This window comes from Macaca mulatta, chromosome 5 (assembly GCF_049350105.2).
Source record: "Macaca mulatta isolate MMU2019108-1 chromosome 5, T2T-MMU8v2.0, whole genome shotgun sequence".
NCBI lineage: Eukaryota > Metazoa > Chordata > Mammalia > Primates > Cercopithecidae > Macaca > Macaca mulatta.
In genome coordinates, this window is record NC_133410.1 from 188,135,175 (window position 1) to 188,151,410 (window position 16,236).

The following is a 16,236-nucleotide window of genomic DNA, read 5'->3' on the forward strand; positions in this document are numbered from 1 at the left end:
TATTAATTTATATGATTACTGTAGCATAATCCCAAATTAAACTCACCTTTACTGGATGCCTGAGTTGGGTAAAAACATTTATATATGAGCAGTGTGGGTAAAAAGAAAAAAGCCTCTAGTTTACACTATAAATAGAGTGATTTTATCCAACCAAATATTGGGAGTTTATCCTTGGCTTTTTAAAAAAAAAAGATACTGAAATAACTGAGAATCCTAATTTTATAATACTGAATAATGCCACCATGTAGATTGGCAGAGTAGGATGCTTTAAAAAGCTATAAAGTTCACTATACACTCAACCGGGTGCAGTGGCTCACACCTGTAATCCCAGCACTTTGGGAGGCTGAAGTGGGTGGATCACCTGAGGTCAGGAGTTGAAGACCAGCTTGGCCAACATGGTGAAAGCAAAAAATACAAAACAGTTAGCTGGGCATGGTGGCAGGCACCTGTAATCCCGGCTACTTTGGAAGGCTGAGGCAGGAGAATTGCTTGAACCCGGGAGGCAGAGATTGCAGTACACTGAGATCATACGATTGCACTCCAGCTTGGGTAACAAGAGTGAAAATCTGTCTCAAGAAAAAAAAAAGTCACTATACACTTAAAGACTCAACCCTCTCAACATCATTGAGTAGGTAAAGATATAAACAATAAACACAAGAGATGGTTGTTTTTAGGCTATATTAAATAATCTGTACCACTCTAATATTTTTGTTTTTGTACATGGTAATCAATTGTGTAATCATCATATTATTGTGCCTCCTTTTGAAAATATTCATCTAGAGAATCCGATACATTTAGCATTTAAAAGATTAATCAGGCTGGGCACAGTGGCTCATGCCTGTAACTCCAGCTCTTTGGGAAGTTGAGGCAGGTGGCTCACCTAAGGTCAGAAGTTTGAGACCAGCGCGGCCAGCATGGTGAAACCCATCTCTAATAAAAATACAAAAATTAGCTGGGCATGGTGGCGCGTGCCTGTAATCCAGCTACTTGGGAGGCTGAGGCAGGAGAATCACTTGAATCTAGGAGACAGAGGTTGCAGTGAGCCAAGATCATGCCACTGCACTCCAGCCTGGGCAACAGAGTAAGACTCCATCTGAATGAATAAATAAATGAATAAATAAATAAATAAATAAAAGATTAATCAATCTTAGAATTAATTTTAAATATATAAGAAATATAATTTGTTTTATTTGTCTATCATATAGATGATGTGTAAATAGTCAGAGGAACATCGATTTTATGAAGATCCCTGAAAAGAAATCTTCTTTAGTGTGTTTTGTATTCCATGTTGGAAACGTCAAAAGGGAATTAGAAACTGACTTTACAATTTTATTTTTGATGTTCACATATGCTAAATGAAAACTAAAATTATTTTATTAGGCCATGTTTCCTCATTAATATTAATTCTTTTCACTAACATGCATATACCTTAAAGTTACATAAGATTTTTGACAAAGGCTTGGATGAAAAAAAGAATTAGGGTGATTCACAATAAAAATATCAAAAATGATGAAGATGATTAGGGTGATGTTGAGCATATTTGTTGAGTGATTGTCTTAGTTCATTTTCTATTGCTTATAATAGAATATCTGAAGCCAGGCAATATATTAAGAAAAGGTATTTATTTCTTTCATTTAGGGAAGCTGAAAAGTCTAAGAGTTGAAGCACTGAATCTGGTGAGAGCCTTCCTGTTGGTGGGGACCCTCTGCAGAGTCCTGACGCAGTGTAGAGCATCACATGGTGAGGGTCTGAGTGTGCTAGCTTAGGTGTCTCTTTCTCTTCTTATAAAGCCATCAGTCCCACTCCCCTGATAACTCATTAATCCATTAACCAAATAATCCATTAAGTCCTTTCATGAAGGCAGGGCTCTCGTGACCCAATCATTTCTCAATGGCTTCGCCTCTCAACACTACCACATTGAGGATTGTGAGTTTTAATGTGAGTGATGAAGGGCAAAAACACTCAAACAAAGCAGCCGTTGACTTGAGTAGGCCAGGTATGTTTTGTTTGACTGGTGCAGTGTGACTCCTCTGTTCCATGTTAACATCCTCTATGGGCTGCTGCTGTTGAGATGAAGTGGCTTTCTTATACTGCACAGCAGATGATGCCTTACGTAAGCGAATCAAATGACGTGACAGTTGTCTTAGTCCGTTCAGGCTACTCTAACAAAATACCACATTGTGTGGCTTATAAACAGCATAAATATTTTCTCACAGTTCTGGAGGATGGAAATGCAAACTGAGGTGCCAACGGATTTCAGGTCCGAAGAAAACCTCCTTCCTCATAGCTATCTTCTCGCTGTAACCTGACATGGCAGAAGGGGCAAGGAAGCTCTCTCAGTCTCTGCCCTCATGACTTTTCTCCTCTCAAAGACCCCACTTACTAATACCATCACCTTGAGAATTTAGATTTTAAATCATGAATTTTGGGGGCACACAAACATTCAGACCATAGCAATGGCTATAGTCTGTACCTGATAGCTTTTTAAATGGTACACATGCCGTCTTAATCATATTAATAAAAGCAATATACTTGCATGAAGTGATAATATTGGGGAAAAAGTTGTTATATTAAAACACAAAATGCAAAGGGGTTCTACAGGGTTAAACACTAATGATTAATATCACACATATATATGATTTTATATCACATATGCATGAAAGGAGAATAGTCATTAGTGGAAAAAGGTAGAGGTCAGTGTGCCTATATTCTTTGTACTTAACATGAGGTGAGCATTAGATCTTTCTCCACACAAGGACCTTCCCCTTGAGATTTTACAACTTTTATAAAATAATTGGATGGTTCAAAGGGTCAAAATGGAGTTTAGACAGAGGGATTCAGAGCAGGTTCACTCCCTAAGCCATGTGCCTTCCCTGCAGAATATCAGAATTATTTATTTTGATACTCAAATATCTCCTGGTGAAATATTTTAAAAAGAAATTTATTTTTAAAACTTTAATTGACAGGTTATCTGGTCAAGATTGAAAATGAACTATTTAGAGTATATATTGGTAACTATATATTAAATCATTCTATGATTATCCTCATTTTCTAAGAATACTATATTAAATGTTATTGAGAAAATGCAAGTAAAATAATAAATAATTGACATTTCTAGTTTGAACATAGTTCCATTTAAGTAAACTTGACCTTCTTAGAATGAAAAAAAAGTGAATATGGACTCATGCTCAGTCTTGCTAATATTTCAAGTGTTACAGGAAAAAACAAAAAGTATGGCTGAAGTGAAATTAAGAAATTGGCATAATCAGCTTGGGGACACTTCCTACGGTCTCTTAAATATAAAAGAAAAGGGCAAGCTGAGTATGAATGGCAGGCGCTGGAGGAGTGCTCTTAACTGCTCCTCATTGGCTTAAAATGTGGGTCATTATTAAACAGGCAATATTGATCAGTGAAAAAAATGATGTCTTAGCCAAATTAGTTACCAAAGTACCAGAAGTTCTAGCTGTTGAAGCCCAAGGGAACAGATAGCAAAAGTGACCTCTTGCTAAGTATTGGAAAAGCTCACTAGGTATTGGAGGCCCGGACAAGCTCTAACCATCCTCTCTCTCTGCATTGCACATTTCAGATGGAGCCAAGTCTGGGGAAGAATCTGGCTTCTTCAGAAGGAGAAGAAAATAAAAGACAAAATGAAGAGGGGAGACTAAAGGTTCATATGGGAATTTGCTCATATAAAGCATTTCTATCACCATGATCTAATTTTAGAATATTGCCATCACCCCTGAAGGAAAGTAGTACCAAGTAGCATCCCCATTCTCCAGCCCCAGGCTTCTATTATGCTTTCTCTCTGTATAAATGTGCCTGTTCTGGTCATTTCCTATAAATGAAATGGCAGGATATGTGTTTTTGCGTGTGTGACGGGCTTCCTTTACTGAGCACAGTGTTGTTAAGACTCATCATGGTGTAGCATGTGTCAGTACTATACAACTATGTAAAGATGAATCTGTAAATGTATTAGGAGCCATTGAATTGTACACCTTAAATGGATAAATTGTTTGGTATGTAAATTATATTTCACAAAGCTCTTTGAAAAGTGGAGAACCTCATAGGGAAGTATTAATGCCCACTCAAAGACAACTGGATGTGCTCTGGCTTCCTCATCTAAGGATACTAAGGCAGAAACTTCATCAGGAGAGTTAGGAGCATTCAGGAAGTGGTAGCATCCCTACCTGAATGCAAAATAACAACCTCAAGTATTATCACCTTAAAATAAGTAGTTAATAGAAATTACATTCCTGGAATATTATGAGCAGAAACCATCCAGACAATTAAAAGTAAATTAGGTGCCCAAACAGATTGAAACAGGACATTAAATGTCAGGTCTGCCTGTTCAAAATTTTACAAAACTATAACCTATATTTGGGGAGTTTATTAGACCCTACCCACAGGTAATGCAAAGAAGTGACCTTGTTTTTTCTTCTCTCAGAAATCCTACCATCAACATAGAATGAAAAACTGGCCATCAGGGAATGTAGGGTGTGAGATGAATATTTTAATACGTGTAAAAAGTTGGATATTTGATCCAATAGTTTGTATTGGTAACTTACTGAGTTCTAAGTTTGTTTTATATGAAACTAGAAAACTTGAAAGCCAACAAAAATGAAAAATATTTATAAGAGCATTTGGAACACTCCAAAGGAAATGTCAACAAAGATTGCAACTAAAATGTGTAAATCAAAATATAATAGCTTATTTAATGAGCTAGTTATTCTAGAACTTACACACTGTGGTAAAATTATGAACCTACCAAAATTATTCTACTTAAGAATTTCAACCAAGTTTAAAAGTCTCTCATGACTCCTGATATTAATTTGATTACATGGCCTGCTATTTTTAATTGGGTTTTGACAGCCAGAATAATTCAATATATATATTTTCCTTTAATGGCCTTTTGAAAATTGAATCCCAACCTTAGGTCTAATGGTCATAAAAGATAAATAATATTAGTGCCCATAAAAAGAGGTTACCAAGATAAACTTCAAAGGTCTGATTTTGCCTCTGCTCTTTTATTTATTACAGTTTCCTATTAGATGTATAAAATGTTATCTAAGCTATTAATTATGCTATGCTTTACGTTTCTAGTTCCTTCTATTATCTCTTTTTAAAACAAATAATACGCTGGGCACATATTCATTGTGACATCATTTGAATCAATTTTCTAGACATTTATTTTCCAACATTTGGATAAAAACATAATATAGGTAATTACCTTTTTTCTTTTTTTTTTTTTTTTGAGATGGAGTTTAACTCTTGTTGCCCAGGCTAAAGTGCAGTGGCATTATCTTGATGTGAGATGTGGCTTCACATCTCACAGCAACCTCCGCCTCCCTAGTTCAAGCGATTCTCCTGCCTCAGCCTCCCCAGTAGCTGGGATTACAGGCATGTGCCACCACACCCCGCTAATTTTGTGTTTTTAGCAGAGACAGGGTTTCTGCACGTTGGACAGGCTGGTCTCGAACTCCTGACCTCAGATGATCCACCCATCTAGGCCTCCCAAAGTGCTGGGATTACAGGCGTTAGCCACTGTGCACAACCAATATAGGTAATTACTAATGAGAGTTTTAGACAAGGCCCAGGCCTCAAACACTTTCATCCTCTCCTTTAGTTGAGTCTTCTAAAATTAAAAATAAGCATTCTTTTCTGGATTCTAACTTTTTGAGACTTGGCAAATGCTATGGTTTGGATCCATGTCCCCATCCACATCTCATGTTTAATTTTAATCCCCAACGTTGGAGGTGGGTCTGATGGGAGGTGATGGGGTCATGGGAGTATATTTCCCCATTGGTGCAGTTCTCGTGATAGTGAGTGAGTTCTCCTGAGACCTGTCGCTTGAAAGTGTGTGGCACCTCCCTCGTCCCTCTGTCTTCCTCTTGTTCTGGCTACGTGAGCTGCTTGCTCCCCCTTTGCCTTCTGCAATGATTGAAAATTTCCTGAGGGCTCCCCAGAAGTCAAGCAGATGCCAGCATCATGCTTCCTGTACAACTTGCAGAACCATGAGCAATTAAACCTCTTTTCTTTATAAACTACCCAGTCTCGGGTATTTTTGTATAGCAGTGCAAGAACTGACTCATACAGCAAATTTTTGAGATTGGGTTTTAAATCAGAAATAAGAATGGTAGAAGAACTGCTGGTATTTTGGTCAGCACTTTGTTTTACATTTTTGTGAGGTCTCTTTTGTTTTTGTTTGTTTGTTTTAAATCCCAGCTTGTTTTTTGTTTAGAGAATTGATGGTGGGAACTGGCAGTCGTTTTAGCCCTCTGCTTATGATTTCCTGTATTTCTCTTGTGTGTCATTCTATGTCTCAGGTGAGCAAAATACAGATGATAATCCAGGCTATTCATGATTTTATTGTGCTAAGTTTTACCAAGTTGCTCAGGCAATGACTTTGATTAGAAACTTTAAAGGTCCAAAATCCTAGAGTTCCTACTTAGAGGAAAGATCTTAGTGCCATGCTGACCAATGAACACAAGGCCATGCACCAAATAATGATGTTTCCATCAATGGCCAACGGCATATAGGACGGTGACCCCATGAGATTAGAATATCATAAGTTTACTGTACCTTTTTCATGTTTAGATATGTTAAGACACACAAATACTTACCATTGTGTTACAATTGCCTGCAGTTCAGTACAATAACATATTGTTCAGATTTGCAGCCTAGGAGCAATAGCCTGCACCACAGAGCCTGGGTGTGTGGTACACTTTACTATTTAGGTTTGTGTAAGTGGATTCTGTGACGTTCACACAATGACAAAATCACCTACGGACACATTTTTTTAGAAGGTATACCCATCAAAAAGTGACCCGTGACTGCGTAATACTAACTGCTACATTATTTTAAACATTTCCTAGTTATGTTAAAAAGTCAAAAGAAGGAAGTGAAATTAATTTTACACATATATTTAACCCAATATACCTGTAATATTATCACTTTAAAATGTTTTTCGTATAAAAATGATTGAGATAATTTGCAGTCTTTTTTTTCATACTAAGTGTTCAAAATCAAACTTGGACTGGCCACATTTCAGTTGCTGAGGAGCTGCACGTGGCCAGCAGGCATGATACTGGACAACAAAGGCTCAAATAGCATCTGAATGATATTGAACAGTGACGACACATTGACTGAGATCGTCACGTCTGTTTGCTACAGCAGCCAGCATCGGTTTCACCCTGGAGGGCGGATTATTTATATAGTGTGTTCTACTTCACTGCCTGTTCTTCAAGAAATAAAGAAATTTCGCTTTCCTCTTTTCTGTGTTATAAACCTCTTCTTTACTTCTCATCCAATGTCCTTATCCTTATGAGTCAAATTTTTCCTTTTCAGGAGGCCCAGTTTTATCAGGAGAGAAAAAAGGGACTGAGCAAGACAGCATTATAAGATCTTTGTTTAGCAGTGGAGAAGAAGAAATTGTCAAACTATGGTTTCTATTGATGTGAGCCAGAGAGGAAGAATGACAAGACTTCAAATACCTTGAGAGAGAATGAAGTGAAGTGTGTGCATGTATGTGGGCTGTTATCTTTCAGATTCGAATTTTATTTGAGATGTAATTCTGTCACATTCAGGCACAGTAGGCTTTACTTCTGGGCTGTTTCTTCTATTCCTCTGTCTATTCTTTGACAACACTGGGCAGTTTTAATTAACTTTATTAAATGGTGTTGTCTGATAGAATATGTCTCAAGCACTGCTCTTTGTTCATTATTTTCTTGGATGCTTTACTGCATATTCTTTATCTGTTCCCATAGGTGTATATGGTGAGAACATCACATCATTGATCCATGGCAACTGATCATTATTGCTAAAAGGTTGTCTCTTATATTATTCAATCATATTCGCCTTCACCCTGTGTGCATCCCACTTCACCCGAAGGCTTCCATTCTAATGCATTGAACATGTAACATTAGATTTGAGTATATCTTTGAATGGCGTGTAGTGATATTTGAATCATGTTTTAAATTCAGTTAATGTTGTGCTGTGAATTTAAATCTGACTTACATGATTTATCTCTCACCAACATAGTTCTTAAGGCCTAGTCATGTAACACATATTATTTCAATGAAAATTGGAATCACTTGACATAATTGAAATATTCGATTGATGTTCTGATTGTCGTTGTTTTAATTGCACAAACTTACCCATGTCACCTCACAGTACCTCAGTAAAATGTAATAATTTACATAACATACTAGGGATTTTACACTACTCCTGCTCTTAAAGGCAATTTTTTGGTTTCACTTTCTACATTGTAATTATAAACCAAAAAATCTATTTTTGTCTATTTATTATATATCCATATCCTTTACCTACCTGTTATGTTTATATTCTGTCTTTGCCTCTACAATGTAATCTCCATGAGGGATTTTTAACTCCTTTATTTAATACCTACAACACTGCCTATTGCTCAATATTTATTTAACTCTTTTCCTGGTACTGTGCTACATACTTGGGATATAGTGGTGGGAAAAAAAAAAAAAAAGTCAGTTTTAAGAACTTTTTGGTCTAGGAGGGGCCAGTGCAGAGAGATAAACAGGCAATTAACATTATGGTGCTCACTGCAAGAGAGTAAGCACGGTGAAATAAACAAGCATGAAGGTGGCCAACCCTACAGTTTTCCAGAAATGTTTCTGGACAATGTGATGGCTAAATGGAGACTTGAAAACTATTCAAGCGTAAGTTAGATAAAGAAGAGTGAGGGAGGCAACAACAGGTGCTGCAGAAAGCAGGAACAAATGTCAAGGTCTGGAAGTAAGCCTGAGTGTGGTATGTCCAACAAACACATTTCCGATTCCTCAAAATCTCCTAAATCACCTCATTGACAAAAAACTGCCTTCACCTTTCATTCTCAATCTTACTTTTCCTTAAATAAAAGTGTCCTTTTTCTTGTAATTTTAATAATATATATAGCTCCAGTGTTTCTTTTCTTCTCATTTTTCAACTTCTGTGTGAGAATGTGACAGTAGATAGTCAGGCAGACATGAGCAGGGCAGGAGAAGGGATTCCTCCCCAGGAATGTCAGGCAACCATCCAGAGATGGCCAGGCAGTTGTTAAGGTGTCTCCCTAAAATAATAATTGGTCATAGCCAGCACCAGGGAAAATCAATCTCCTAATAGTTAGACAACATCTGGAGGTGGTGATCAGCAGCTTCCCAGTAAGATCCCAGGAGTTAGGCGAGCTGGCTCAAGTAGGAACACTAAAAGGTAAAATGGCGGAGTTTAACTCATATATGACCTTCTTCTAGAAACACTTGACTGGTAATGAAAAAACACCTCAGGTGAGCACACACACAACTTCAGAAAACGCACTGCACGTGTGCTCCCTCTGGAGTGCTGGCAGACCACTGCACATGCGGACAGCCCACCCCAAGGGAAAAACTGAGGGAGAGCAAACACAAACCCCAGAACCATGCCAATGTATAAAACCCTAAGTCAAGGGCTACACAGGGCACCTGATCTCTCCAGGTGCCTGCTTGGCCCTCTTCCAAATGTGCTTTTCTTCCTTTCGTTTCTGCTCTAAAACTTTTTAATAAATTCTCATTCCTGCTCTAAAATCTGCCTCAGTCTCTCTCTCTGCTTTAGACCTACTTCTGCCCCTCAGCTGAATTCTTTCCTCTGAGGAAGCAAGAAAAGAATTGCTGAAGACCCGTGTGGATTCATGACTGGTAGCAAGAAGAGGCCTAGATGATTGTTAATATGTGGAAGAAAAGACTTTAATTCATTTTTGTTCCCCTGACTCACAGACTGACAATACCACTAAAAATTAAAAATTCTCCTTTTAGGCAATAAACAATAAGATTAATTGAAATACTTATTTTTTAATTCTTGTTCAAAATTCTGATACTTACTAGCCATTACTTAAGTGTGGATCTAATGATCCAATAAAAAAGACTATTTGCCAAAAACATATATATTATTGATGATACGAGGTTATCTGTGATACTCTCCAAGCCAAAACTTCGAATGAAAAGCTAAATATTTACAACAGTCATTTTTCATCTTAATTAGTCAGGGTTATCTAGAAGGACAGAACTAATAGGATACATGTACACATGTAAGGGAGTTTATTAAGGAGAATTGATTCACACAAGGCGAAGTCTCACGACAGGCCGTCTGCAAGCTGGGGAGCAAGGAAGCCAGTACTAACTCAGCCTGAGTCCCAAAACCTCAAAAGTAGGGAAGCTGATAGAGCAGACTTCAGTGTGTGGCCAAAGGCCTGAGAGCCCCTGGCAAACCACTGGTGTAAATCCAAGAGTCCAAAAGCTGAAGAACTTGAAGACTGATGTTCAAGGGCAGAAGCCATCAGCACAGGAGAAAGATGAAGCCTGGAAGACTCAGCAAGTCCGCTCATTCCACCTTCTTCTGCCTGCTTTTTCTAGTCGTGCTGGCTGCCAATTGGACCAAAATCCAATGGGCAGTCATTAAATCTTAAAGCTCCAAAATGATCTCCTTTGACTCCAAGTCTTACATCCAGGGCACAGTGATGCAAGAGGTGGGCTCCCACAGCCTTGGGCAGCTTCTTCACAGGCTAGCATGGAGTGTCTGTGGCTTTTTCAGGCACAAGGTGCAAGCTTTCAGTGGATCTACCATTTTGGGGTCTGGAGGATGGTGACCCTCTTCTCACAGCTCCACTAGGCAGTGCCCCAGTGAGGATTCTGTGTGGGAGCTCCAAACCCACGTTTCCCTTCCACACTGCCCTAGCAGAGATTCTCCATGAGGGCTCTGCCCCGGCAGTAGACCCCTGCCTGGACATCCAGGCATTCCCATACATCCTCTGAAATCTAGGCGGAAGGTTCCAACCTCAATTCTTGACTTCTGTGCATGCACAAGCCCAACAAACACCACTTGGAAGCTGCCGAGGCTTGGGGCTTGTACCCTCTGAAGCAAAGGCCAGAGCTGTACCTTTGGCCCTTTTAGCCACTGTTAGAGCTGGAGCGACTGGGACACAGGACACCAAGTCTTGAGGCTATATCCACTGACCCGGTGTCCAGCCCACAAAATCATTTATTTTTCCTCCTAGGCCACAGGGCCTGTGATTGGAGGGGCTCCCATGAAGATCTCTGACATAACCTGGAGACATTTTCCCCATCGTCTTGGCTATTCATATTCAGCTCCTCATTACTTATGCAAATTTCTGTAGCCAGCATGAATTTCTCTCCAGAAAATGGGTTTTTCTTTTCTACTGCATGCTCAGGCTGCAAATTTTCCACACTTTTATGTTCTGCTTCCCTTTTAAACATAAGTTCCAGTTTCAGATCATCTCTCTCAAGTTCAAAGTTCCACAGATCTCTAGGGCAGGAGCAAAATGCCACCAGTCTCTTTGGGAAAGCATAGCAAGAGTGACCTTTCCTCCAGTTTCTAGTAAGTTTCTCATTTCCATCTGAGACCACCTCAGCCTGGACTTCATTGTCCAAATCATTATTAGCATTTGGTCAAAACCATTCAACAAGTCTCTGAGAAGTTCCAAACTTTCCCACATTTTCCTATCTTCTTCTGAGCCCTCCAAACTGTTCAAAACTCTGCCTGTTACCCAGTTCCAAAGTTGCTTCCACATTTTCAAGTATCTTTATAGCAGTATCCCACTTTCAGTACCAATTTCCTGTATTAGTTTGTTTTCACACTGCTCTAAAGATACTACCAAAAACGGTAATTTATGAACAAAAGATTTATAAACAAAATTGACTCACATCTCCACACGGCTGAGGGGGCCTCAGGAAACTTACAATTATGGCAGAAGGGAAAGCAGTCACTTTCTTCACAGGTTGGTAGAAGAAAGAGAAGAGCAAAAGAGGAATTTTCAGACACTTATAAAACCACTAGCTCTCGTGAGAACTCACTATTTCACGGGAACAGCATGGAGGAAACCACCCCCATAATCCAATCACTTCCCTCACTCCACAAGTGGGGATTACAGGTCTCTCCTTTAGTATGTACAATTTAAGATGAGATTTGGGTGGGGACACAGAGCCGAACCATAATGAAGCAAGTACATAGTCTGGGGTATATACTGTGGGGTTTGTTGTCACGCGCCAGGAAAACTTAGACCACAGACACACACGAGGAGTTTAGGAGCAGAGGTTTAATGGCTAGAAGAGAAAAGAAAGAGAAACAGCTTCCTCTGTAGAGTAAGGGGTCTCCCAGAACAAAAGGACCAGCTGGTGGCAAATGCTCCGTTTTACATACAGTTTCAGGAGGTGGTGTCTGATTTACATAGGGCTCATAGATTGGTTCAATCAGGTATGACATTTACATAGTGCAGGGAAGGCTGGTAGCCCCACCCTAATCTTCTTACGCAAATGTGCCACCTTGTCTGCTCCTTACAGTACTCGTGGCTGGCAGAGAAGGGAAGATGGAGCTGCCATCTTCAACATGTCTAGTCCTTAGTTCCTACAGGCATCCACCTGTGCAAGCTCCCAGCTTGCAGGCTGCTCTTTGTTAAAAAATGATTTGGGGCTGCTTTTCATTAAAAAGAAAAGCCTTACTGAGGACTCCCATACCCTTGCTATCTGCCTACGTGATTTGTTCTTAACTCTTAAATCAGTATCGCCATCAAAAGTCATGCATTGACAAATGTACCCACTTTTGACCAAGGTTTTGTTGTGTTGTTGGAAATCGTATTCCTAGAGTAGATATAGGATTTTTACAAAATAGAATTAATGGGGATGATCATTGTTGGAAAACAGTTAATTTTGACTTATGTTGAGAACATCTTCCTTTAATTTCTTGCAGTAATAAGGTACTTGCCCTTTTTCTAGTTGTACTCTTAGATACACAATAAAATGGATATATTGTGATCTTTCTTTCTGATAGATACCTTATTATAAATTCACTCTTTAGTCAAGTTCTGGAATTTCGCAACATTGATAAGAATTTGGCCCATTCTGAAGCTACTGAAGCTGCTGAAGCTGTGCGTATCTTGAAGGTTAATTAGCTTGTTTGAATTCCAAAAAGAGGGTAGGGGATGGTAAACGCAGTCTCGGTTTTTAGGTAGATTTCAGTCCCCAAAATCGAGAAGATTAATGAAATTTTTTAATCAATGAAAGTCAGAAATATATATTATGGTACGCAAAACATGAAACACAGCACTGAACTGTTCACTAATATAAATCAGTGAATGAGGGCAAGGTCAAAAGGTACATGTGAGAGAAAAAGGGACTTTTTTTTTTTTTTTTTTTTTTTGAGAGGGAGTCTTGCTCTGTCACCCAGGCTGGAGTGCAGTGGCCGGATCTCAGCTCACTGCAAGCTCCGCCTCCTGGGTTCACGCCATTCTCCTGCCTCAGCCTCCCAAGTAGCTGGGACTACAGGCGCCCGCCACCTCGCCCGGCTAGTTTTTTGTATTTTTTAGTAGAGACGGTGTTTCACCGTGTTAGCCAGGATGGTCTTGATCTCCTGACCTCGTGATCCGCCCGTCTCGGCCTCCCAAAGTGCTGGGATTACAGGCTTGAGCCACCGCGCCCGGCCTAAAAGGGACACGTTTTGTGTCAGGCCTCTGAGCCCAAACTAAGCCATCATATCCCCTGGGACCTGCACGAATATGTCCAGATGGCCCGAAGCAAGTGAAGAATCACAAAAGAAGTGAAAATGGCCTGTTCCTGCCTTAACTGATGGCATTACCTTGTGAAATTCCTTCTCCTGGCTCCGAGGCTCCACTGAGCACCTTGTGACCCCCGCCCCTGCCCGCCAGGGAACTACTCCCTTTGACTGTAATTGTCTATTACCTACCCAAATCCTATGAAACGGTCCCACCCCATCTCCCTTCCCTGACTCTTTTCGGGCTCAGCCCGCCTGCACAAAGGTGATTAAAAAGCTTTATTGCTCACACAAAGCCTGTTTGGTGGTCTCTTCACACGGACGCATGTGAAATTTTGCTTGTTGATGAAATGAGTCAAACTCTGTAAAACATTATTCTGAGCCAAATATGAGTGACCATGGCCCACGACACAGCCCTCAGGAAGGCCTGAAACTATGTGCCCAGTGTGGTTGGGGAGCAGATTGGTTATACACATTTTAGAGAGGCATGAGACATCTATCATTTAAGAAATACATTGGTTTGGTCCAAAACGGTGGGATGATTGCAGTGGAGGGAAGAAGGGGGGATTCGTTTCTGGGCTATAGGTAAATTTAAACATTTTCTGGTTTACAATTGGTTGAGTTTGTCTAATGACCTGGGATTAATTGCAAGGCAATGTTTAAGTTAAAAGATTGCAGATACAGAGGTTCTTTTGAAGTCTCATAGCGACTGCCCTTGGAGACAATAGATGACAAATGTTTCCTGTTCAGACCTTCGAAAGGTGCTAGACTCTCAGTGAATCTCTTCAGGATTGGCAGGGTCTGGAAGAAAAAGATCTAGTTATGTTAATAAAGATTCTTTTCAGATGCAAATTTTCTCTCACAAAGGATGGTTTGGCAGGGCCATTTCAAAATATGGTCAAGAAACATGGTTTGGGGTAAAATATTTTCATTTTCCTCCTTGTCACATAATGTCATGCCAGAGTCAGATTGGAAAGTAAGTAATGATATATAGGGTTAGATAAAATCCATCTGATGAGAGTTTATGGTTTGTAGGGCATGACTTCCTAGACACCTTAAATAGGAATTTGTGCAAGATTAAACAACAACAACAACAAAAAACTAGAGCTTAGTCCTCATGCTTATTGCATGGGGTGCAAAAACTAATTTTGCTTTTATGTATGCCTAGTTCCTGAAAAAAGGGACAGAGTTTTTGAAAGAAAATGACATATGCCTTATTAATTACTGTTTAAATGGTACCCAGGATTCGTTTTAATCATGGGTGATAAAAACGTACAGGTAGGAACATAACAGTCATGAAGCTAGGAATTCACGATACTCACAATTTCCTAGGAAAAGGAGGCACTGTGTGCCACACATGGCCACTTGGGAAAGCACCAGGGTGCATCAGAGGCAGAGGGTGCATGAGAAAAATGTGGGTACAAGCTTTTACAGTGGTATCTGCAGGAAGGAAGGGGCAAGGCAGGCTAAGTGAGCTTATACTTGGTTAGTTTGAATAATTTCAGCAGGCTCTGGGGTACACCAAATGTTCTTAGTTGTCTGGTACTTGACCCTCAGGGATCACGGCAGTGAAATAGTAACCTACAGAAGGGCCAGAAGAGGTGGCTGTACATGTGGGCTCTCTCTGCCTTGGTTGGTTTGCATTTGAAAGGCACCATCCCAGAGGAGTTGTGTACTCTTTCTCAGAACTGGCTGTCCTTGAAATGGACTGTCCCTTCGGGGTCAGCAAACCTCCAAGGTGTCAAAGGACCAGAATATAGATGATGAAAGAAATTATTTATAAAGTTAAGAGGAAAAAGAATCTTCAGTTAACTAGAGCTAATTATTTAGAACGGGATCTTCAAACTGGAATGTACTTACCCACAAAGTTACTGGTCGTTTCAGAGGGATACTCAGGAATGAATACATAGTTTAGGGACTTTTTCAATTTCCACTGATACAATTCTCTTAAATTGATCTGTTTTAGACCCTACCCTACTCTTGTTTCACTCCCCTTTCGAAATGGCCTTATCACACTTTACAAGAGAAGCAAAGATCTCTAACTATCGTGAAATACGGGTGCATTACTGTGTTGCGCACAAAACTTCCCTGTACATAACAAATGGATATTTCAAAATATTTTTGTTCAGCTTGAAAAAAATGAATAATTTTAAGAAAATTGGATGCAAACCAATTGGCTTCCATTTCTTTACTTTCAATACATTGAAGAAACACTTAATTGAGGTTTCAGCTGGTAGGTCATTAACAATATGTTTTGATTATAAATTACCAGGCAATTTTTTGTATCTAACTTTGGAGGAATTCAAACTGTTTTGTTGCATTGTTACAAAGCTTTCTGCCAGTTACATATCTTTGAATGAAACACCCTTGTCAGCACATATACTTACATAAAAAGAAAAATAGAACTTATGCTAACTAGCATCTCAAGCAATATATACTCTTCATTAGTACATATAAAAATTAATTTAACAAGAAATCAAACAACCATTTTTTACTATTTAATAGACGCATTTCAAATAAAATTTTTTCTCTCCTTTTAAAAATTATTACATTTAGTAATATACAAATGCTCTAAGTTTATATTAATACAAATCTTAACAGTAAATAAATCCAGAAACATTTAATATTTATCATCAGGAGCATTTTTTAAATACATATAGTTTACATCACATCTTTGTTTCAGTACAGTATAAT